The 25790-nt window shown below is 40.6% G+C and overlaps 1 protein-coding gene across 11 annotated transcripts in view; it reads right to left on the bottom strand.

The window, feature by feature from the left end:
* SMG6 (SMG6, nonsense mediated mRNA decay factor) overlaps positions 1–25790 on the bottom strand; it is a 213585-nt gene that overhangs the window by 132915 nt on the left and 54880 nt on the right. The window contains exon 1 of one of the 11 annotated variants that reach the window (XM_023762800.1): positions 5542–5560. The exons of 9 other annotated variants lie outside the window; for them this stretch is intronic. The gene's annotated coding sequence lies outside the window, so the exon portion shown is untranslated. Of the gene's footprint in view, positions 1–4689; positions 4818–5541; positions 5561–25790 lie in introns of those variants that run through there. One more of the 11 variants, XM_023762799.1, reaches the window with a different exon arrangement.

Genomic DNA, 25790 nt, shown 5'->3' with positions numbered 1-25790 from the left:
TTCATATGGCTCTGGTCTAGCAATTCACTCTAAAAAGTTTCTCAAAGCTTTACAATTCATGATCCATGCCCAAACTAGAGCAAGTAAGTAATGACTCCATCCAATCCCACCCACCACGTAACATGTAGTTTTAAAATAGAAAAGAGGTCAGCAGAATACTCGTATTGGCTAAATAAAGCAATTACGTCAAAGAAGAAAGTAAGAAAGGAGTATTCAATGAAGGTGACTAGAAACCCACCAAGGCATGAACTAGTCCCAACTCAAAAGCTCTAGAAAGGACAGCCCTTTTATTAACAGCTCTTCCAAATTTGTATTCAGTTTGCTAACTGGTCAGCTGTCAACAATACTTACTGAAATCTATATACGTTATTTTGAACTAGATTTACATTTTTAACTTATATTTACTCTTTTATACCTATTCCACAAAAAATTTTTGACAATTTAAAGGCAAAATCACCTATAATGAAAGAACATTAGTAGATATAGAAAACCAGAACCAAGAAAAGGAATATACAAATATGTCAATCACATGGATTAACAATCTGTCATGAATGAACTTAAAATTTGCCTCTGATTTTCCTGGCAGTCAAAGGAAAAAAGGAAACACCAACAATTGTATAGTTGTCATTATTGGAAAGGAATAAGTATATCAGTTGCTCAGGAAAAACAAATCTTTTCTCAGCACTGAGTTCTAAAATATTTTTTTTAATATGGACTCTATGCAAGGGATACTGTATGAAAAAAATAAACAATGATCTTGAAAAGGTCTTTTTAACACATGGCCTTATACTACACATTGTTAAAATATACTCAAGAAATATGATCCTAAAAAAAAAAAAGTAAAGAAATATGATCCTAAAGTTATCTGTGTTGTTAGACAAAATACATATGTATTACAATCTAAGAATGTTTTTCCAAAAATATAGATATAGGAATATTTAAATATTAATAGGTATACAGTGCTTTAAGAAAATCTTTAAAACTAAGTTAAAATAATTCTAAATTAGGAGATAATTTTTGGTTCAAAAGGATCCATGAAGGGTTTCTTTAGGCAGAGAGATCCCTGATGTGTAATCCATTTGTTTACCCAACATTCAGTATGTGACAAAGAGACTAAGAGTCAGAAAAATCCAAGTACAAGTGCTATCTATATGCAGTGAATGACTAAAGACTGAAGTATTCTAAAATCTTAAAAGAAAAACCCTAGCTAAATGAGAAAGTGACATATACTATAAAAGATTCTTGTTTAAAAAGGGCAAAAGCTATCTTAAAATATATATGCTATTAAAATATACATGCATAAACATACATGTATGGATATTACAAGGGAAATGGTCTAAACTATATAATTCGATTTATGAACACTTAGGGGATATTTCTAAAACAAAAGTACAACAGCATGTTATAAAGCAAAGAGATTTAAAAGCTAAATTTATACTTGAACATTGGTACAGAGAACAAAGCTCTATAATTGTGGGATTAGCACCCGCTGCCAAACAGTTTTTAAGCACCAGTCAACTTCAGTTTCTTGGTGAAATTTCCTCCATTTAGAGGACAGCATTGACCTGTTTCTGCCTGGTTCAAAAGACCTAACAGATTTATTCATAGAGCACTACCTTGCTTCTTAAAAAGCACCCACACCACCAGATAGTAAAGGACAACAGCCAAGAAGAAATAACCTGCCTCCGTGGCCCTGAACGGCCATTCTTCCACCCCCACTCCCCAGCTACTATCTCTCTCCTCTCCATTATCTAAGTCCTTCCTTCTTCAAGATCCAACATAATATAAGCCTGTCCTGTGTTGTCTGATCCTTCCTCTGGACTCCAAGTATTTCTATCCATAATATACACCAGGCATGTGACTCAAAGCTGCACTAGCACAGGGTTTACAACTCATCGAGCTTCCCTACTAGGCTAGAAATCCCACTAGTGCAGAATCTGATAAATCCCAAGAACTTACCAAATGTGCCTAGTCATCAGAGGTGATCTGTGCTGAGTAGTCCCTCACTTAGTGCTGGGTTAATTCATTTCCTTATTCACACAGTGTTTATTAAGCAGCTACTTTACCTTGTTCTAGGCATTTAGCTTTCAAAGATGAATCAGATATAAACTAGACCTAAAGGAGTTGAAGACTAATAGGATTCAGGCATTTAGTATCAAAGAAGAAAATAAAAAATATCTTTAGAGGTAAAGATATTGTGTGAAATTATATGAATGAGTAAATTCCCTGCTACACAGTTCAACAGGAAAAGCCTATCAATAACCTAAATTTCCATGAGTAGAGGGCATTAAATAAATTATGGAACATACAGAGTGGAACAAATAGCCATTAAAAAGGGTGAGATAACTATTTGTAAAAATACATATATACAAAAATAATATAATAATTAAAGCTACTATTCACTAACTCCTTAGTATGTGCCAGGAATGGGAGGGGCAGAGGTGCAAACAATATGCAGAAAGAAGCAGAGGAGCAGAAAGAAAGGCTTTCTTGGTTCCCATCCCTTTCTTGGTTCCAATCTAGCAGGCCTGGCTATATCCTTGTCCTCAAATTCCTTGCAATACATTTCCTTTCTTGTTTAAGCTGTTTCAAGATGGTTCTTATTATTTTCAAATGCCCTTTACATACAGGGTAAAGAAGAAAAAAAGTGGGGTTGACATTTGTCAAAATTCATCAAACTGAACATTTAAAATCTGGGCATTATTGTTTTATGTAAATTATACCTCAACATAAAAATAGAAACAGTGAGACAAACAGCTGAGGCACATGGAGGACACTGGTACCAATAACAGGAATACTGTACATAGGAGGAACAGTTCTTGTGGGGCAGCAGATGATTTGGTGCACCACCCAGATCCCCTCCAGGACCAAAGCACTCACTGTCCCAACCGCTGAGAGTGTTGGCAGCAGCAGGTCTCAGCTGATCCCTCCCCCAGATTTTCTCTCAGCTGAGGAAAAGCACCTCCCCAATGTCACTCCTCATTCCCAGGGATAACTCATATCCACTCACTAGCTGATGGAGGGCAGGAAGGGGTATAAAGATTCAACCCAGCCCTAGCCTGTTTGGTTCAGTGGATAGAGCATCAGCCTGCAGACTGAAGGGTCTCAGGTTCGATTCTGGCCAAGGGCACATGCTCAGGTTGCGGGCTCAATTCCTAGTAGGGGGCGTACAGGAGGCAGCCAATCAATGATTCTTTCTCATCATTGATGTTTCTATCTCTCCCTCTCCCTTCCTCTCTGAAATCAATAAAAAATATATTTTTTTAAAAAAGATTTAGCCTCTTTGACCCAATTTGGGACTATTCTAAAGAGTTAATCCAGATCCATAGCTCCTTGTAGAACTGGCTGAGGCCTCTATTTAGAGCTGCAGTGCAGTTTAACTTCTCCCTCTGTCCTATCTAGTTTCCTTCATGCCCCCTCAAGGCAGTGACCCTGAGAGCATTCCCAACCAGTTTTCTGGGGGTGGGGAGCAAATCTCCATCTTAAGAGCTTGCTTCTTGGGAAACCTGATTTGCAATGTGAAAAACACAAGTCGATTTTTAGTAAGCTTGAGATTCCAGGTGAAAATGTCAAACAAGAAGTTAAAAATTCGGGCTAAACCTCAGTAAAAGGATCTGGGCAGTAAAGAAATTTAGGAGTGATCCACAGAGAGGAAACAGTTAAAACCATGAGATTTTACAATACACCAATGGGGAAAGACTAGAGAGAAGGCCAAGGTAATATCTTTAGTAAATGCTGATATTTGGGATCCTGGATGAGAAAGGGAAGACCCAAGAAACAGGCAGTAAGAAAGGGGAGAACAAAGGAACCAGTTATGATCACTGAATACTTTTCTAGAAAGTCTGCAGTCAACAAAGGCAAATGCTACCCAAAAATCTAAGAAGAACGAGACACCCAATGAATACTTAACAAACCTTGTTATTTGAACTGAGTGGACATATAGGATGCTCAGCTTTTTTTATATATATATATATTTTATTGATTTTTTACAGAGAGAAAGGGAGAGGGATAGAGCGTTAGAAACATCGATGAGAGAGAAACATCAATCAGCTGCCTCCTGCACACCCCCTACTGGGGATGTGCCCGCAACCAAAGTACATGCCCTTGACTGGAATCGAACCTGGGACCCTTCAGTCCACAGGCCGACGCTCTATCCACTGAGCCAAACCGGTCAGGGCAGGATGCTCAGCTTTTGTTGGTTTGTCTTCAACAGCTCTGTCCTAGACAACAGGCACAGAGCCCTGAAGTAGACCACTGCTAGGCTGGTCAGCAAAGAAAAGCTGAAATGCCATAGCATATAAACCTAAGTGAGCCAAGACAGAGGTCAGCTGCTTGAGTCATTTGGAAGAAACCCCTTCTAAAAGGCTTCTTTCAAGAGAATTCCCAAGGATGTTCTGAACAAACAGCTGGGATCCTTGAGAAGGATTACTGTCCATATTGAGCAAATTCAAACCTCAGTCAAAGCCACAGACTTTCAAATAGAACTGATTCTAACATACTTTTTTTTTGCACCAGACCGTAAGTATAAAAAGGGAGGAGTAGGGTAATCACTATAGACATTAGCAACATCATCAGTGCTTTGAATACAAACTCTTCTTAGCTATGGCACCCTAAAGGAAATAATACAGCACACAAACAGGTGTTATTTGACCTCCAATCTTTGGCTGGAGTAAACAGAAAAGAATTTACCTTCTACTCCTATGCCCAACACAGCTCTGCAATATTCTTCAATGACTCATTGACTTTCCCTGTGTTTTCTTTCTGGGTGTGGCTGGGGGATCCCCACATCAACATCTCTTGCCCCAACTCCTCCTGCCCAACCTGCAATCAAAGGCCAAGGCACCAAACATCGCAGACTCCGTAATGTGGCTGTATTTCCTGCAGAGATCTGAAAACCTGTCGGAGTTCCAAAAGTCAGTACCAATTTCAAATCTGATCAGCATCTCTGAGAGTCACAGTTACCATACAGCTGAGTAAAATATTTTTTCATAAATTTAACGCCAGCGTGTCTGTGTTTGGAAACTTTGAAAATACATGTTGTATGGTTTACTGCACTGGAAAAGGTGCCAACAGAGTTTCAAAGGAAGGGAAGTGTATAACTGTTTCCTTTCAAATGCATTTTCCAATGGGATCCATTCAGGGAAAAGGCTGGAACTAACTAAAACATTATTAAAAACTGTTATGGAAAGAGACAGGGAGATGGAAAAAGATAGACCCAAAAAAGTAAAATATATAACTAAGAGTGAGACAGACATACAAGGAAAAAGAAAGGGGATGTGGGCAGAGAGACAGGTTGGACAGGGAAATGGGGTGAGATGGAGTTTTGTCTGGCAGTTGCTGTTCGTGGTCTCATATTATTGCAGATCAATCGATCAAGGATGCAGTGCTGCTGGCCCAGTGGCACAAGACAAACCACAGAGTTGGCTTTAAGTTCAACACTTGCGAACTGCTGACCTTCAGTTTTCAAACCAAAAATATTCTTTGGGAAACAGTAATACCAGGTTCAGTCTAACCAGCCAAGCAAAAACAAGGACTACTAACCTGAAGTAACACCCTATTCAGTTACATCAGGCACCAACCCTTCACAGCCATCAACTGGGAAGTCTACAAACCTGAAACCACACCCCACCAAAAACTAACTCCAGATTCTGACTCAACCAACTCGGCAATGATAACCAGAAATGCTAAAACAAGTGATGGTGTTTCAAAATTGGCTTTACCAAGACCTCAAGTAGGAAGGCCGGTCCTCACTCACAGAGCCAGAAATATAGCAATTCTTTCTCAGGTCACATGCACAGCTCCATTGGAATCTGCATGCAATGCTCAAGGCAGGATTTGGTGCTGACTTACAAAGCCAATTTCTAAACAAAGAATTAACATGTTGTAGTGAGTGAGGGTTTGGTTTTGGGGTTTTGTTTTTACTAAATTCATCTAAGCTAGGGTGTTGCTAAAATTGATCTCCTAAACCAGCGGTTCTCAACCTGTGGGTCGCGACCCCTTTGGGGGTCGAACTACCCTTTCAGAGGGGTTGCCTAAATACATCCTGCACATCAGATATTTACATTACGATTCATAACAGTAGCAAAATTACAGTTATGAAGTAGCACCGAAAATAATTTTATTGGGGGTCACAACATGAGGAACTGTATTAAAGGGTCGCAGCATTAGGAAGGTTGAGAACCACTGTCCTAAACTATAATCCTTACTTGTAAGAATGAAAGGGTATGGTATTAATAACTCATAAATAAGGTCTATCCCTAGGCAAACCAGGACTTACCTTCACCCTAGCCTAAGTCATAGTAGCTTTTCTTCTCCCTGGGTCAGTATTATAAAATTTTAGCTGGGAAGAATCATTTTAAAAAGCCAGGGCTGTTCTTGATTATTGCCAAAGCACTTTCTTTTTGAGCTTCTCCAATGGAGAGGTAAACAAATCAATTAAGTTAACTGCAAAAACTAACAAGAAAGATTGAGCTGACAATCAGGATTCTGGAGAAGCTAAAAATTCCAGGCAGCAGCTTCAGGGAAAAAGGGAAATGTGCCACAGATGGAGCTGCTGAGGCTGATCCACCAGGCCTCTCAGTGCTAGGCCCTGATGCCTCAGCCAGCTTCAAACAGGGAAGGGCGGGCAGACCTTGGTGCAAGTTTGCTGAGTTCCAGGCCATCATTCTTGAGGGTGTAATAACCATGGGCTGTAGCACACATGTTGAGGGATGAGGGAAAAAAATAAACAGAGAGACAAAAGAATGAAGATGCATTGCCAATTTCAATTGTGTAGCTTTTATTTTTAAATGCTTATCAAGCTGAGAGAGAGCAGAGTTCTTGGAAAACAAGGTTTCCTTTTTTCCAATGCCAGCGTAAAACACCCTCAAGGACGGGCACTGCACAGACTGTAACAACAACGAACGTGCTCTGCATCCTCCCAGCAGCACAGTCGGCCATGGGTCCCACGCTGCTCTAATTTCGGCTCAGCTGAGAACTCGAAATAACAGGCCCACTGCCTCTGGTAAAAACTGCTCTTTTTAAATTTTTTATTAATCTCCAAACTGGCTGTGTTAGAATTACAGCCCATTACCTACCAACTCTCTTCACTAGTAAAATAAATTTGTAAAAGGCCTAATTACTTTTATTGAACTACACTGCCTGGGGATCAAGTACAGGAAGCCGAGGGCTCAAACAGTTGTCAGCTAGGGAGTGATGAGGAGGGGATCGGGGGAGAACCAAGAGTCACCAGCAGGAGAGAACATGAGGTCCACAGACCTCAGAGCCCATGCCCAAAAAGAAACAAAAGGGCACTAACCCTGTTTTTATTCTAAACAGCACTGTGAGGCTCCATGCCATCATGGCATTTTGGGAAGCCTGTCACGAGTTACACAGGCCTATGCTGCCCACGCCCAGCTCAGCAGAAAAAGAGAATTGCAGTCCAAGACTGATGGATCCAGGCTGTACTCTCAGCAGAGAGCTGGGAGAATCTGACCAGTAAGGAAACAAACAGCCATCCTTCCTACCCATCCCACTCTATCCTTCCACCCAATCCAAGCCCCAAAGAGAAAAAACAAACAAAACAACAACAAATGCAGGCAATTGCACAAGAGCTGTATCATGAAGGCGAGGCCAACTGCAACAACTTCTGGGCTGTGCCCTGCACCTCATCCCAGAACACTGATTACAGAGCTGGAAACGTTACTCACACGCTGAGGCAGTCAGCCCCTCATCTAGGGCTGGTGCTGAGAAGTTTGACTAGGAACCAGCAGTCAACTCCGACACACTCATTTATAATAAAGGATGTGTATTAAACAAACTAGTCCAACCTTAGACAAAAAGTAAGAAAAAAATGGGACTGTCATTCTTCATTGTCCACAAAGGACCCTTATAGGCAAATCCCATGCATCTCTTGGATTTTGATAAACGGTATTTCCCCTCCAGAGAACACCATTACCAAAGAATCTCTTTTTTAAAAAACCCTGATAAGAAACCCTGCTATGGCAGGTGAGTTAAACCCGTGGCAGACATCTCTTTTGGGGATGATCAGACTGGAACATGGTATTTCACTGAGGCAGAGAGGTCTGCAGTTACTCTCTGCATGCCACATGTTTAACCCTAAAGAACGGAGGAATGCTCTCAACGGGAAAAACACAGCAGCAAATGCTGTGATACCAAAGCCACAATTCCATGGGCCCCTGGAGCCTCTCAAACTAAGCTGCCAGCTAGGGAGCTAACACTAGCTTTGGATAAAATGCAGCTCTGGTAGAGTAATTAATTTTTTTCTTAACTGGGATTACATTAATTTTCAAGGACTAATGGAGTCCAGCTGTAATGGGAAGAGCGGCTGCCGATGCACAAAGGCACTTGTGCATACAACATTATAAACACACACATACACACACACAGACCTATAAAAAGGATCCACTATAACAGGATATTTTTAGTTTCTACAATGCTGCACTAAAAATACAGCCCCGGCTGATACATCATGGCAGAACTATTCTCTCTCTGTCCCTTCAGGAACAGTTTAAAACATTTATTTTTGTTTCCTTTTGCAATGGTCAGAGTAAAGAGAAAATAGCAACTCATTGATAAGAGGAAACGAGAGAGACATGAAAAATTGAAAACTACCTAAAAACTCATGGAGAGGTTTATTTTATTAGTTCTTAATAAATATCTTGCAGATTTCCTCAGGAAATACACCAGATCACATGTAAAATAGTTTGATACTGATGTCAACTGCATCAACATATGAAGTCTATTAGGGTGAAGCCGCAGCAGGGTGATCAGCGTGCTGAAAAACTCCACAGTACTTGGAAGGGAGGGGGGGATCTCACGGCCTTCCAAATTCTTCGAGAGGTAAAAAAGTCAGCCAAGACGCAGAGAGAAAGAAAAAAAAAAAAAAGATCCCACATCCTGCTTTCAGCTGCCAGCAATGTGAAGTGCCCAGAGATTAATTCTACGTCTGGCCTGGAAATGTGACTTTAAAGCATGAGGGAGGGGAGCTGGGGGATGGGGGGGTTGAGGAGGAAAGAGGAAAGAGAAAGGCAGGCTAACTGAGGCTGGCAGCAGGCCACCAACCCCCTCCCAAGCCATGTTTCAATGTAGACAGAAGTAAACCCCAATAGACAGCAGCGCCTCAGCCTGCCAGGGCCTTACACCAGCTGCAGCGCATCTCTCTCTCTCTACTCAGCCCCAAGTGCAGATGTTCCCTACAGCATCACTTCCGCTAGACTTTCTTTTAAAGAAATAGCACACATATGTGGAGGTCTTTCCAACACTTACCAAAAGGACTTTCTTTGCCTTTAAGGGCCTCAAAGCAAGGGTGAAACTGAGCAAGTTTCATAATGGCTCAATGAGCTCTGTCCCAATCTCCCTTGGAAAGGACCATTCATAGGCTAAATAGCATTAGTTAATAGGAATCCTGTATAATAAAAGGCTAATATGCAAATTGACCAAAAGGTGGAACGACCAGTTGCTATGATGTGCACTGACCACCAGGGGGCAGACGCTCAACTCAGGAGCTGCCCCCTGGTTGTCAGTGCGCTCCCACAGGGGAAGCACCGCTCAGCCAGAAGCCGGGCTCACCGCTGATGAGCGCAGTGGTGGTGGCGGGAGCCTCTCCCACCTCTGCGGCATTCGGACATCCCCCGAGAGCTCCCGGGCTGCCAAAGGGTACAGGCCAGGCTAAGGGACCCCCCACACTGAGTGCACAAATTTTGTGCACCAGGCCTCTGGTTTCTTTATAAATTTGGCTTCCTATTGTCTTCAAAGGGAGAAAGAGGGCCCATAGTTTGGGGCTAAAACTAAAAGGGGGGAAAGTATGTCTAAGATTTTTAATCCTGGTTTCTCAAAGCCATCTGTCGTAGCGTTACCATCTCAAAGGGGTTCTGAGGGTTTTATCATCATGGAACTTGCATAAGGCCATCTTAAAAGAAATTTTTTAAAACAACTGAACATTTTACCAAGCACAATTACTTAGCTGCAAGAAATACATTAATTTTTTAAGAAATAAAGTTTGTGCCCAGCCGGTGTGGCTCAGTGGCTGAGTGTTGACCTATAAACCAAGAGTCACAGTTCAATACCCAATCAGTGGTAAATATGCTGTAGTGAGAAGGTTTAATTTGTTAAATGTCTTTTATGCACAAGGTACTAGATGTAGAAACAGATTTAGAAGTGGTTACATAATTTGTATGATATAGCAAATAACAGAACCAGAATTAGAATCTAGTTTTATCTAACTTCAAATATTTTTGTCATTATAATTTCTAAAAATGTTTATTACAAAAATATTGTGATCATTATAGAAAGCCACAAAAATACAGAGAAAACAAAAGAGAATTTAAAACACCATAATTCCAAAATCCTAGAGAATTAAGATTGTTTTTATCACTATCTGTCAGTCTTTTATGAATATATGTATAATATGTATTATTTTACAAAAATGTGCCCAATTGCAAAGTTCATAAGCAGGGCCTTCAGAGAAAAGACAGACCATATTTTCAGCAGCAGACCCCATCCCAAAAGTCAATCACCTAGAAAACAGAAACATCATGACCTGATTCCCCACTCTGGGCAGCATACATCTGTTCCATCCTATACTGGTCTCTGAGTTCCTTAAAGCAAAGAAATTTCAAAGATATCTCATTATACTCTGGCCTCCTGCACATCCCCAAGTCCAAGACAGTCAGGTGCACTGACTCACTCAGCAGGAATGCTGTCCTCAGTACACTTTCCAGTGTTTACAAAGCCAAATCAGAGATTATGGTAAATACCTGTATCTAAGTGTCTCTGGTAGAGTATGATCCCATGCTCTGGTGGCTTATGGGCCTTCCACTGGCACAGCCTTACTCCCTTGCTCAATAGATGGTTTACTCCAAGAGCTTTTACTCCAAAATAAAGATGTATTTCCTCAGTAACATTCTGTTACACACAGACGATTCATTCATTAGTGAAAAGTAGGGTAGCCACAAAGGCAGCCATGCTGCTTCCTCCCTGAAATAGCAAGACAACAGGACCACTCACCTATGTACCCATGTTAACTTCCAACCTGAACTATTCCTAGCGAGCAAGTTTTCACTCGAGGTGAGATGAGATGAGCAGTCTGACCCTGACAATGCAATCTATAATTACTCCAACCTTACCTTATTCAAAGTATAATGTATAAAAATGGGCCAATCTGTTGCTTGGGAACTTTTATAATGCAAAAGATCTACTCTCACAATATGCTGTTGCATTAATTAAGCATGTAGGAGCGGTTCCTCACATCTCTTACCTAACAATGTTACTGGAATTCCCTCCAGCTCATGGGAATGAAAATATATTTGCAGAGCCAGTTAAAAATTTCTCCAATGGAAAGACCTTTTAAAGCTTAAGAGCAATGGAATAAACCACAAAGGGGGGAAAATGACATTTTTAACTATTTAAAAACTTTTCTACATAAAAAACATGAACATAATTAAAATCAAATACAATTAAGAAAATTATTAATGAATATAGAAAGGACTTACTGTATTTACTACTTGTAAAGCTCAAATAAATTGATACAAAAGATATTAGGCTGGATAGAAAAATGAGCAGAGTACAAAACTACACAGAATTATAAATGGTTAATAAACACAGAAAAAAATGTCCATTCTGACCAATAACCAAAGAAATGAAATTTAAAACAAGATAGGTTGGAAGACAGTCTAGCACAGTGATGGCGAACCTTTTGAGCTCGGCGTGTCAGCATTTTGAAAAACCCTAACTTAACTCTGGTGCCGTGTCACATATAGAAATTTTTTGATATTTGCAACCATAGTAAAACAAAGACTTATATTCTTGATACTTATTTTATATATTTAAATGCCATTTAACAAAGAAAAATCAACCAAAAAAATGAGTTCGCGTGTCACCTCTGACACGCGTGTTATAGGTTCGCCATCACTGGTCTAGCAGTTCCTTACAAAACTAAACACAGCCTTACTATACGATCTAGCAATCACACTCCTTGGTATTTATAAATGAGTTAAAATCTAATGTCCACACAACAACCTTCACACACATGCTTATAGCAGCTTTATGCATAATTGCTAAAATTTAGAAGCAACCAAGATGTCCTTCAGTAGGTTAATTTATAAATAAACTGTGACATATTCAGATAATGAAATATTATTCACACTAAAAAGAAATGAGTTATCAAGCCATGAAAAGACATGTAGGAATCTTAAATGCAAACTATTAAGTGAAACAAGCCAATCTGTAAAGGCTACATACTATATGATTCTAATTACGTGACATCCTGGAAAAGGCAAAACTAGGGAGACAATAAAAAGATTAGAGGCTGCCAGAGGTTAGGGCAAGGAAGGGATGAATAGGCAGAGCGCAGAGGATTGTTAGGGCAATAAAACTATTCTATCTGATACTATAATGGTGGATACATGCCATTATGTATTTGTCAAAAACCACAGAAAATACAACACCCAAAGTAAACATCAACATAAACTAAACTTTAGGTGATGATGACATGTCAATAAAGGTTCATCAATTTTAACAAATGTACCAGTCTGTTTCTGGATATTGATAGTGGGGGAGGTTATGCATGTTTGGGGGCAGGACATATATGGAAACTCTGTACTTTCCACTCAATTTTGCTATGAACTAAAACTTCTCAAAAATAAAATCCATTACAAAAAGATAGTTTGTCATCTATCATTTATTCAACAAATATATGAATGTAGTCATTGTACCAAGGACTATAAAACATTAAAAATACTCAGTGCTAGCCCTAACCGGTTTGGCTCAGTAGATAGAGCGTCGGCCTGCGGAGTTAAGGTCCCAGGTTCGATTCCGGTCAAGGGCGTGTACCTCTGTTGTAGGCACATCCCCAGTGGGGGGTGTGCAGGAGGCAGCTGATCGATGTTTCTCTCTCATCGATGTTTCTAACTCTCTATCCCTCTCCCTTCCTCTCTGTTAAAAAATCAATAAAATATATATTTTAAAAAAATACTCAGTGCTATTAAGAGGGTAACTGGGCATTCTCAAACACTGCTGTAGGAGTGTAAGCTGGCACAACTTCTTAAGAAAGTAATCTAGCACCACATATCAAAGCATTAAGACTTCAGACCCTGCCCTGGCCGGGTAGCTTAGTTGGTTAGAGCATTGTCCCGATACGTCAAGGTTGTGGGTTTGATCCCCAGTCAGAACACATACGAGAATCAACTAATGAACGCATAAATAAGTGGAACAACAAATTGATGCTTTTCTCTCTCTCCTTCCCCTCTCTCTAAAATCAGTTTTTTTAAAAAAAACTTTAAAACACCCTTTAATCCAAAAAACTGAACTTCTAAAAATATATTATAATAAAACAATATGAAGTGCAGACAAAGGTTTTATGTACAAAGATAATTACAGCATTATTTAAACTAGAAAAGTAGGGGGAAGGGAAATGTCCAAAAACAGGGTAATGATTACATGAATGTTAAAATACTCATATGAGAACATTATTCAGCCATTAAACAAGTTTACAAAAAAATTTATAATGGAATACTTATATTAAGTGAAAAAAGTAGAATCAAACATTTTCAGTATCCTTTCAACTATATTAAAAAAAAACCTTGATATTCATAAATACATACAGGAAGGAATATCATTGCTGGGAAGTTAGTTTATAGTTGATTTCCTCCTTTATTCCTTTAAAGATTTTGTTTTGTTTTATTGATTTCAGAGAGGAAGGGAGAGGGAAAGAAAGAGAGAAACATCAATGATCAAAGAGAATCACTGATAGCCTGCCTCCTACACACACCCAACTGAGGATCGAGCCCACAACCCAGGTATGTGAACCGACTGGGAATCGAACCGTGACCTTCTGGTTCACAGGTTGACACTCAACTGCTGAGCCTCACTGGCCAGGATTTTATTCTTATTTTTTTAGTACTTTCCACAAAACCCAAAATGTTAAATCTTTTTTTTTTTTAATTATTTAGCTTTCATATACAGGACAGCATTCCTTCAGTATGGTGACAGTAAAAATATGGTAAATGAGTAGAGAAGGAGAAATAAAAGAATATTTATGGGCAGGAAGAAAGGACAGAAAATAAATGATGAAAGATTTAGGAGACCAGAAAAAATTAGTATGCTGTTCTCAAAGAAATTTTGCTTTCCAGAGCCCCAAAGACATTGACTCCAGGATTAATGCTAAATACCAAGGCACACATTTAATGTATTTTAATTTAATGCCAGGATACAAAACATGCATTTGTAAATTACATTTTTAGAAATATCACCTTAACAAAAAAACAAGAAAAGACAGTAAAATGAACAATGACCCAGATAACAAAAACCTCCTAGCCTTGCGATTCAATCTTCACTGCCCAGACTGATTTGCTGACAAACTTAATTATTGATCTGAACTCAATTCAAAACATATTAAGAACTTACTGCACACTAGGCACTGTACTGGATGCTCACAATAAATACATCAGCAAATAAAACAGGTCAAGGATCCCTATCTTCAGGGAGCTTACATTCTTGCAGAGCAGCAGTAGGGGAAAATAAGTTAAAATATATGCACAAGCCCTAGCTGGTTTTGCTCAGTGGGTAGAGCGTTGGCCTGCAGACTAAAGGGTCCCAGGTTCGATTCCAGTCAAGGGCACATGCCTGGGTTGTGGGCTTGTTCCCCAGTAGGGGGCTTGCAGGAGGCAGCCAATCAATGATTCTCTCTCATCATTGGTATTTCTCTCTCTCTCTCCCTCCCCCTTCCTCTCTGAAATAAAAATATATTTTATTTTATTTTTTATTTTTTTTTAAATATGTTTTATTGATTTTTTACAGAGAGGAAGGGAGAGGGATAGAGAGTTAGAAACATCGATGAGAGAGAAACATCGATCAGCTGCCTCCTACACACTCCCCACTGGAGATGTGCCCGCAACCAAGGTACATGCCCTTGACCGGAATCGAACCCGGGACCTTTCAGTCCACAGGCCGACGCTCTATCCACTGAGCCAAACCGGTTACGGCTAAAAATATATTTTAAAATGTATATATGCACAAAAAATAAGTTACTTAGTATTTAGAAAATAAGTGTTATGAAAAAGAAAGTAGAGCAGGATAGGGGAAATCAGAAGTACAGGTTGGAAGTGCAGCCTGTTAATAGAAACATCAGGGTAGGACTCATGGAGGTAACATTTAAGCAAAGACTTATAGGAGGGAGGTATTTATCCTACAGAGAGCTGAAGCCAGAGTATTCCAAGTATAGAAAACTGCTAATGCAAGGGTCCAAAAGTGGGAGAATCCCTGGCTTATCAGAGGAACTGTAGGAAGGCCAGTGTGTCTGAAGCAGAGTAAGGTAAGCCAGGGGGGGAACAGTAGTGAATGAAGTTAGAGAGAGGCAATGTTGTGGTGGTGAGGAGGGGGAGTTTCATGTAAAAAGGACTTTTACTCTGAGGGAAATGGGAAGCCAGTGGAGGATTCTGAACAGAGTGACATGATCTGACGCTTTTAAAAGAATCACTGCATGTGCATTTGTGTGTTTGTGTATCTGTGTGTTAGGAGGGTAGGGAGATAGGAGTAACAAAGAGATTACCAAGGAGTTTCAAGTTTTTCTGGATTGTCTTTCTCTTCATGTTTAAAAAGTAGTTTTATCTACAAAAGGTGTTCAGGCCATGTTTGCAAAGAGGGTTTTCTCTTCCAACATGGACTCTTAAAGAATGTGTCAATGGCCTGCAATTGTGTCCTTAGCAGGCATCTCAAAGTAATAATTACCAAACATTTCTCTCTTCTCATTGCCCTGACACGAGTTCTGGGCATCACCCTCTCTCAGGGGAGAAGTGAAAGGAGTTTATGCAGTACCAGCAGTGATAACAGGATGACGTCACAGGTATGCCTCAAAGAAGCCTCCAGTGAGTTCACTCTGCAGTGATTTACTCTACCCTGCCAACGCCAGCTGGAGAAGGGATGAAGAAAGCTGACAAAACCTTAAGCCCTAGGCAGGCATTACAAGATCTTTCTCCCTCTGGTCTCCTACCAGCCCCTCCCCTCTTTCAACCACTGATCCTTGCTTCAGAAGCCAAAGTGTGAACAGCACGTGTCTGGATTTCAGAAACCTGCCCAGCAGTTGGAAATTCCCTGCAGCGTGTCAATTGCTGCATCTGCTGCTGGCACTTGGGGCAAGGAATCACATGGGCATTTTCTGAAATAAGCCTCAAGATGGGAATCTGATGTCTATAGAGGGGACTAAAAAAGTCAGAAAACCCCAATTACAATAAATAAATTCCTAAATATATTACAATCTGTCTTCTAAAAAGGAAACTGAGACATGCAAGCAAACCAAACAGCACGAAGAACAGCAGTAGTCAAGAACAAAAGCACAGAGCACCCTGACTAATGGAAAGGATTTTACGGGCCAAAAGGGTTCACCAGATATGTAATGTAATGTGACCGAAACTAGAGAGCACTCTATTCCAGACCTCCAGCTCATACGCTCTTAGTAAGAAATGGCTGCAGGCCTCTCTCCCCACTCTCCTTGCCTTTCTTCCCCACCCAATTAGTCCTCTAAGCAGTCTATATACCTTGAACACCTCTTAGAAAAATCTAAAAAGGTGAACCCAACCCCACCTGCCATAAAACCAGGAGGAGAAAAAGGAGCTACTCTCTGAAAGAGCAGCCTACATGCTCTTGCCCCCTAGATACAGGTGCCCTAGCCACACTGCTCAGAGACTGAGCTAAAAGGAGGCTAGAATCTGATGGTAAAAAAGGAAAAGGAATCATAGCATTTCCTCTAGGCAGACTAGGTACCTAGCATTATTCTCCCAATTCAACAACTAATTACTCTGGAAAAGTATTTTTAAAATCTTTTTAGAAAGCATTGAGGAGCTAGTAAATTAGAAAGGAATCCTCTGGTCAGGGATTGAATAAAAATGGGGAACTAGAGATATGTGTGGGATATAGCCAGGCTTTCTCCTAAGAACATTTGCTACCTGATGAACTTGGTTTCCAAAGTTTCATGGGTACAGCCAATACAACAGGATGCCCAAGATCTGTGCCATAAAGTTGGGATCCCACAGACCTACAGCCAAAGTATAGGACTGAATAAAAAATAACCCTTAGGACCCTGAGAAGACAGCTGGAAAATTCACTGTGTCAAACCCTGGGTCTGACTAGAAGAGAAAAAAATATTGCACTGAAAATATGGACTATACACTAGTCCTCAAAGGGGTGTGCAGTCTGAATTCACATTACCTGGGTGGTATGAAAACCCTCAAGCAGATATTTTAATTTAGAGAGGTTATTTTAACCTCACACTGGGCTGTGGACAACAGCAAACTTAAATCCTATCACTATTTCCACCCCAGGTCTCCAAGAATTCTCACTAATGGAATCCCACAGAAAATAAGCAGATTACAAGAAAAAAATTTAAATTACACAAGAAAAATTTTAGAAGGTACATGAGACCAACCAGCAGAAACAAGATTAGCAGAAACTCACCTAAATGAACCCATTCATCATAGTCTCTAAAATAACCATGTTTAATATATTTTAAAGACATAAGAGACAAGCTTGCAAATATGTTCAGGGAACAAGACACTACTAAGAAAGTAGATTTGAAGAAAAAAACTCAAAACATCTGGAAATAAAAATTTATAATTAAAATATCAAACTCAGTGGGACATATTTAACAGATTAGATATAGTCAATGAAAGATTCACTGAACTGAAAGACAGAGTTAAGGAAGTTATCTGGAATGTAGCACACAAAAAGAAAAGTCAGAAAAATGAGAGAGAACTTTAAGAGACATTAAAGACTGAGAAAGGTCTAACGTAGGTCTAATCAGTCACAGAGGAGAAGAGAAAGCACGGGTAGATGCAGTATCTTTTTTTAAAAAAGATGCAGATGCTAAGTATCTTCCAAAACTACTGAAATCAGCTCACAATAAATACTTAGCAGAAAGAATAATAAATATAAACCTAGACAAATCATTAAAACTGCAGAACATCAAAGAGTTTTTAAAAAGACCTAGAAAGCACCCAGAGAGAAAAAACAGATTACTTTTAAAAGAGAAATAATCACAACAGTGAAAGCCCAGAGATAGTAAACTATCTTAAATGGCCTGAAGGAAAATAACTATAACCTAGAGATCTATTATCAGCCCTGACCAGTTTCTCAGTGGTTAGAGCATCGGCCTGTGGACCAGAGTTGTGGGTTCCATTCCTGGCCAAGGGCATGTGGCTCGGTTACATGTTTGATCCTTGGCTCTGGTCAGGGCACGGACAGGAGGCAACCAATTGATGTGTCTCTCTCACGTTGTTCGTTCTCTCTCTCTCTCTCTCTCTCTCTCTCTCTCTCTCTCTCTCTCTTTCCCTCCTTCCTCCCTACCCTCCACTCTCTCTAAAAAAAGAAATCAATGGAAAAAATATCCTCAGGTGAGGATTTAAAAAAAAGAGAGAGAAAGAAAAAATAGAGTTCTATTACTAGTGAATACCTGTAAAAGATCTTTAGGAACAGGAAAAATAAAGCTTTTCAGACAAATAAAAATCGAAAAACTGTGTCATCAAAAGAGCTTCACTAAATAAACTCTAAAGAATATACTTAAGGCAGGAAAAAAATGATACCAGGTAGAGGGTCTGAAATGCTAAAGGAAAGGAGTAAATACATGGGAAAGTCTAAATAAACATTTACTGGCAAAATAATAACAACAACATATAAAACAAAAACAGTAATAATTTGTCCTTTAGAGTTTAAGAGGAAAAGAATAATTAAAATACATGACAACAGCACTAGCCGGTTTGGCTCAGTGGATAGAGTGTCCGCCTGCAGACTGAAAGGTCCCAGGTTCAATTCCAAAGGGCACATGCCCGGGTTGTGGGCTTGATTCCCACTAGGGGGCGTGCAAGAGGCAGCCAATCAATGATTCTCTCTCATCATTGATGTTTCTATCTCTCCCTCTCCCTTCCTCTCTGAAATCAAAACTATATATATTTTAAAAATAATAAAAATAAATAAAATACATGACAACAGCAGCATATAAATTAGGACAATAAATGGAAAGAGAATGAATAGAATTTAAGCCTTCCATGGTCCCTGTATTATTTAGGAGGAGAGTGAAAATGCTGAATAACATTTTTTACTTTTAGCAAGACAAGTATACATACTTTAATTCCTAAGGTAACCACGTAAAGAAAAAAAGGAAACTAGTATGTGTGGGTGTGGGGGTGGGGGGTGGAAAAAAGTCCAAAAGGAAGAAAGGAAAAAAAAAAAGAAAAGAAACAGAATGAGAAAATACTGGGGAAAAAATATTTGCAAAACATTTATCTGAAAAGGGGCTTATCCAAATTATAGAAATAACTCTTAAAACATAATAAAGACAACTTGATTTTTTAAATGGTCAAAAGATTTGAACAGATACTTGCCAAATAATATATACAAATGGCAATTAAGTATATGAAAAGTCACTTATCATCCTTAGTCACCTAGAAAACACAAAACCAAAATGAAATAGCACTGCAGCCCCAGCTGGTTTGCCTCAGTGGATAGAGCGTCAGCCTGCAGACTGAAGGGTCCCAGGTTCAATTCCAGCCAAGGGCACATGCCCAAGTTGCGGGCTCAATCCCCAGTGGGGGATGTGCCAGTCAATGATTTTCTCTCATCACTGATGTTTCTATCTCTCTCTCCCTTTCCTTTCCTCTCTGAAATCAATAAAGATATATATAAAAAAAGAAAAAGAAATAGCACTGCATATCCACTAGAATAGCTAAAGTAAAAAAGATGGACAATACCAAATGTTGGCAAGGATGCAAAGAAAGTGGAATTCTCAGACACTGCTGGAAGGAATGTAAAATGGTCCAAACACTTTGAAAAATAGTTTAGCAGTTTCTTATAAAGTTAAACATTTACCATATGACCAAAGAAATCCACTCCTAGGTATTTACCCAAGAGAGATGAAAACATATGTTCGCAAGACACTCATACAAAAGTTCATGGCAGCTATATTTATGGCAGTTATATTCAGTTATATATAGAGGTGCAGTGTACAAAATTTGTGCACTTGGGGGGAATCCCTCAGCCCAGCCTGCTCCCTCTCACAATCCGGGAGCCCTCAAGGGATGTCTGACTGATGGCTTAGGCCCGCTCCACACAGACATCCTTAGCGTTGCCGTGGAGGCGGGAGAGGCTCCCACCACTGCCGCTGTGTTCACCAGCCATGAGCCCAGCTTCTGGCTGAGTGGCGCTCCCCCTGTGGGAGCACACTGACCACCAGGGGGCAGCTCCTGCATTGAGAGTCTGCCTCCTGGTGGTCAGTGCACGTCATAGTGACTGGTCATTTCGCCATTAGGTCAATATGCATATTAGCCTTTTATTATATAGGATAGCCCAAAAGGGGGATTAAAAATGGCGACAGAGTAAGTGGATGCTGCCCGGACATGCTCCCAGGACCAAACTGGAATTACAACTAAAATACATAATAGCCCCAAACTAGAAACAACCCAAATGTTCCATCAACAGGTAACTAGATAAACAAAACTGTGGCAGATTCCATACAACAGAATAGTATACAATAAATATAAAAGAATGCAATATTGATAACATGTAACAACAACATGAACAAATCTCAGAAACATTATGCTGAGCAAAAGAAGCCAGACACAAACGAGCGCACACTTATGATTCCATTTATATAAAACTCTAGAAAAGACACATCCAATGCATAGTGACAGAGAGCAAATAAGATTTCCTGGAGCCAGGGATAGGGATGGAGATCAACTGTGATGGGCACAAAGAAAACTTTTTGGGATGATGAAAATATTCTGTATCTTGATTATAATGATGGTTACTTAAGTATATAAATTGGTCACATGTATTGAAATGCACCCTTAAAATGGGTGCATTTTATTGTATATAAGCTTTACTTCAATGACATTGATTTAAAAAATTGAATGGTATCTATATATATAAAAGGCTAATATACAAAGTGTCCCCTCAGGAGTTCAATCGCTCACTATGACATGCGCTAACCACCAGGGGGCGACACAAAATGAAGGCAGGCCCCAGCCAGCAGCCAGGGAAGGAAGGCCCCAATCAGCCCTGATTGCCTGCCAGGCTAGGGACCCTACCCATGGGCGAAATTCGTGCACCTGGCCTCTAGTAGTATATAAATCCAAATATACAAACAATTCTTTTACCGACTGGTCATGAACAAACATTTTCCACTGTGAGAGGGAGTTTCCTCCTTGCCCATAACAACAGTAAACATGAACCCAGAAAACCTTGATTTGCCCAAATTGTATCCTTCTGCTACCTGTGGCCCACTTTAGCCTCAAACAACTTGGGAGAATTCTGATTCCACCACATTCCTCATCTGTACTTTAGTCCCTCTTCTAGTCTCAGATCAGATTCAAAGATCACTTTCTTCATCAAAGAACAATGGCTGCTCAGATATGGGATTTGGGATGCTTGCATTGCTGATCTGTCTCAATTAAGTCCAGAGAAGTTTTTGTGTCTTCTGATATAGAAGGCTGGACACTTGAGGCCTGAGTGTAATTTACTAGCTGTGCAAACTTACATTACTTAACCTTTCTGATATGTTTCTCATCATCTATAAAATAAGACACAAAATATCTGCTCACCTGTCTCAGAGGGCTAATAGGAGAAATCAAATGAGAATTCACATATAGCAACTAAAAAATGTCATTAGATATTATCACAGTGTTGTTCTGTTGTCATTATTGGCCACTACCTCTGGAAGCTACAATTTTCCCCAGACCAACATTTAGTTGGTTAGGGTCCAAAGTACAACTTACTCCCCCCAACCTCCATCCCTAGAATACACCAGCTCCCTCTGTGTATTCAATGAACATATCAAACCTGAGCCCTCTGTAAGCTACACATTCAGAATTTTATTCCTCAGGAAAAGCTTAAAGAGAGCTCAGAAAAGGCAGCTGGGAATCCTGCTGCCAACATTCCACCCAATTCTGTCTCTTTTTCAGAATAAGTCCATCCTGGAGCAAAAAAAAAAAAAAATCAAATTTAGAAGCTATAAAATGGCAACAGAGATGAAGTATCTAGCTCACATTAACTATTGGGCAATGATGGGATATTGCATTTCTGCACTGTACACAGAAGCAGCCATGTACATCAAACCATACTATTACCTTGGGACAAAAACAGACATTTCTTCAATTGACATGATAAGAGGCTTAATTATTGGTATAAATGAATTTTCTCCTTTCTTTAGCTTTTCATAACTGCTTCTCCTCCCCAGACTAAAGTAACAGATTCATTCTAAAAACAACATGGACCCTGGAATCCAGAATTGGGTAGGCCACTGACAAACTTTACTTTTTCTTCTTTTCCAGAAAATTCTGAGGGAAGAAGTCTATGCTAAGCAGCCTGTTGATACTTATATCTTGCCCCAAGGGACAGAGGGTATAGCTGAAGGATGCATCTTCCCCTGGCCTGCTTTCTAAAGCCTAGCCTCTTATGACCTTTGAATCTATTTCTCACAAAATGTGTTGGCCAAGCTGACTCTCTGTTAATTTACTCTGAAAATGAAGGTCAGGCAGTGCTGATTACCTGTAGAAATCTACCCACGGATCCTTGAGGAGAAAAAGCCCAAGGGTTCTACCACCAGAAATACAGAGGAGGAATGAGAGGGCCAGTTTATGCAGCTAAACTCAAGCTTAACCTCTTATGAAAGGTGGATTTCCTGTACAACTATTCTGACAAGCAGAGGATTAGGCACTTCATACATTCTGCTTGGGTAAGAGACTCAGACAGAAGTGAACTGCCACAGAGGAGCAAATCGCTTTACTGAAGATCTCTAAGGCGGCTGCATGCTTAAGACAAAGAAATTTTGGTTGTGAATGGAACTTCCCAACTCGAGTTAACCTGCATACACAACAATGCCATGTAGGTGTGAGGTCCCCACACATCTGAGTTAAGCTCTATCGGTCCCATATAGACAGCTATGATTCTCTATCTCTCTGGAGGAGCACATGTGGCACTTTACCTCCTGCAATTCAGGATTACTAACCAACCATAAAAGCAAGCATAAATGATTATGAAAGGAATGCCAGTCTAGCCCTGCCTCAATCCCAGCCCCTAAATGTTCCCTAAAGGCAGGAAACACCAATGGCACACATAAGAAGTGTCTCTTGGGTGCCCTCTTGCTGCCACCAGGGCTTCTCTGCAAGGCTGAAATACAGCCCTAGTCTATGAACTGGTAGAGGAGGAAAAAGGGAGGGCCAGGGCACAGAAAAGGGAAGTTATTCCAGTGGTGGCCAATGAATAACATCCAATGATTTATAGGAAGTATAATCCAATAATGCAGTAAAATAAAACAGTGTGTGCATGAGATGGTTTTGATTCCAGGAATTATAAAACATATTTTTTAAAAAGGGAGAGAGAGCAAGAGGGGAAGAGAAAAAGGAAGAAAAAGAAAAAAGGGGGGGAGGGCAGATTGGAGCAAATTGGGCACAGATGGGGGATGCAATGGGCTTTTAGTGATGCTCTACCACAAATGTTGCTTTAATTATTCCTTTTCAAAAACTAGAGTTTTATTTCCTTAAATTACAGAATTTTTAAAAAATTAAAATTCTTGGCATGCTTGTGGTTTAGATCAACAGTTCATCCTCCAGCATCACGTCAGCCAATCAGATGGCTACTGAAGTGTTAAATGCTGAGGCACGTGGAGAAGGCCCGATTTCTCCCTACAGGCTTGGGAATGCCATAGAGCGATTACCAATTGTGACATCACTCTGGGAACCACCTATCACCACCACAAGATAATGTTGGACACAGGCCAGGTAAAAAACATACTATTCAATGAGAGCTGGCTTGCCTTTTTCACCCATACATTCAATAATTACTGAGTGCCTAATAAATTCCAGGCACTATGCTGAGGGACCCCAAACATCCCTCAAATTTATCTGTCCCCAACCACTTCACTATAGAGTACTAGGATTCTAGATTCTTCATAGTCCCACTAACGTGGGATTTTTGCATAGGGCCCATTCATTAGAGGAGGAGGTAATAGCTCCCCCACCAATAGCTCTGAGTGTTAAGATCACTGCTGAGACTGGAAAGTTTAGTTGGTAAAATGATGTGGCATAACTCAACTTATTTTCTCCTAAGGGCAGGGGGACAAATATGACCTCACAACCTCTGCCTCCCTGAGCTCTGGGGCAAACTACAACCTAGGAAAAGGGGAAAGATGCCTTTCTCTCACCACCATCTAAGCTTTTTCCTCCATTTTGTCTTGTGAGGTGTCCAAAGCTTTTAAACAGTTCTCTGTCTCTCTTGACAAGAAAAACACATCTGAAAAGTAATAACACTAAAGTGATAATATCATTCCTACCCCCGGATTATAGGTAATTTGAAAAAAAGACAGTTCTACAAGGTTAACACTGAAGACACACACAAATAAAATGAATTCGGGGTATCATAAAGGACATCTGTTTTAGTAAGGACATCCCTGCTGCTCTCCAAATCATATGCTTTAGGACCACATCTACAGGGAAAGCCCAGGCACAGATTGAGAGGACCTCGACTGCCTTGGGGACCACTGATCACCTCTGCTTCATGCTGGAACGTTCCTTCTCCACAGAGTCCAGGAACTGACTGATGCAAACACCCACCCAAAAGGATATGTCCAAGAAGGAATGGAAAGAAAAATGATGGCCCAGATGTTCTGTAACTTGCACTGACTGCCAAATCACCACAGACCCCAAGCACCTGGGAGGGCCAAGCAGCGTCAGGCCCTTGCTTCCTGGTTTCAGACAGTCAGGGTCCCACAGCTGGGTGGCTGGCGACTCTGACAGCAAGCAGAGTGGCCTGGAGAGAAGACTTTAGAAGGGCACTGGCTGACAGGACTTTGGGGCTGAACACTCAGGGCTGATTTATCACTTCCTTACTCATAAAAATGTGATTCAAACTGCTGCTGATTAGTGAAGGATTTAAACCTTTACCCTCTCCCCAACCCCCTTCCTTCTCCACCCCCGGCACAGATGCTGCTGCTCAGCCACAACACCCCCTTCTTGCCACTGTCCATGCAAGCACAGCACAGGGGCCCAGAGAAGATGACTCATATGCTGGGAAATGGAAAAGTGCATCTTCCCACCAACCAGCCCCGCTGTGTGCTCTGCTCACCCCTCTCCCAATGGCAGCCCACACAGTGGGGTCTGGACGGCCGCCTCAGCTGCACACCGGGTACTTGGCAGCATGTCCACAGAGCTCTCTGTCCTAGTTGAGTGTTATATCCTGTGGCCCAGGCTGTTTATCCCTGAAACACCCTAGGAACTTCTGACCACCTCATATCATCCTCCTCTTGGCCCCAGTTGCCTCATGGAGGTGAGCATCAGGACAAGGCCAGAAATGAGTAGCAGTGTCTCAGGCACAGGCTTTGGCATGTCCTTCCTGGCTAGCAGGTCCTCATACAACAACCATGGAGAAGAGTACTAAAAAAGTTCCCTGGCCTCAACTGGGGAAACCACCTATTTCCTTCTTTCTCTGTTCTCACCATCTCACCTTCCTTTCGTCTGTATCTTTTCACCTTTACTAAACAACAGCTACAAGAAAAGGACTCACTGGTGGCCTACGAAAAAGCCAAGGTGTTCCTTTTCATGGAGCAGAAGCTGCTGACAACAGATGCTTCACAGGCAAGAGCCGCAGGTCCTTTACATTCACACCTCCCAAGATTACAGGTCACTTGATGCTAGAAAAATACCTTGGCCGAGGCTGCAGCTCTGTGACAGCAGCTCACTGAACTCTGTGGGTTGAGGGTAGAGGAAGGCAGGACAATGAATAGGAGGGCACCTCAGGAGGCCTCATTTCCT

Source organism: Myotis lucifugus, unplaced genomic scaffold, assembly GCF_000147115.1.
Source record: "Myotis lucifugus unplaced genomic scaffold, Myoluc2.0 scaffold_262, whole genome shotgun sequence".
Classification (NCBI taxonomy): Eukaryota; Metazoa; Chordata; class Mammalia; order Chiroptera; family Vespertilionidae; genus Myotis; species Myotis lucifugus.
The sequence above is the reverse complement of the archived record's forward strand: the minus strand, read 5'-3'. Positions and strand labels throughout refer to the sequence as shown.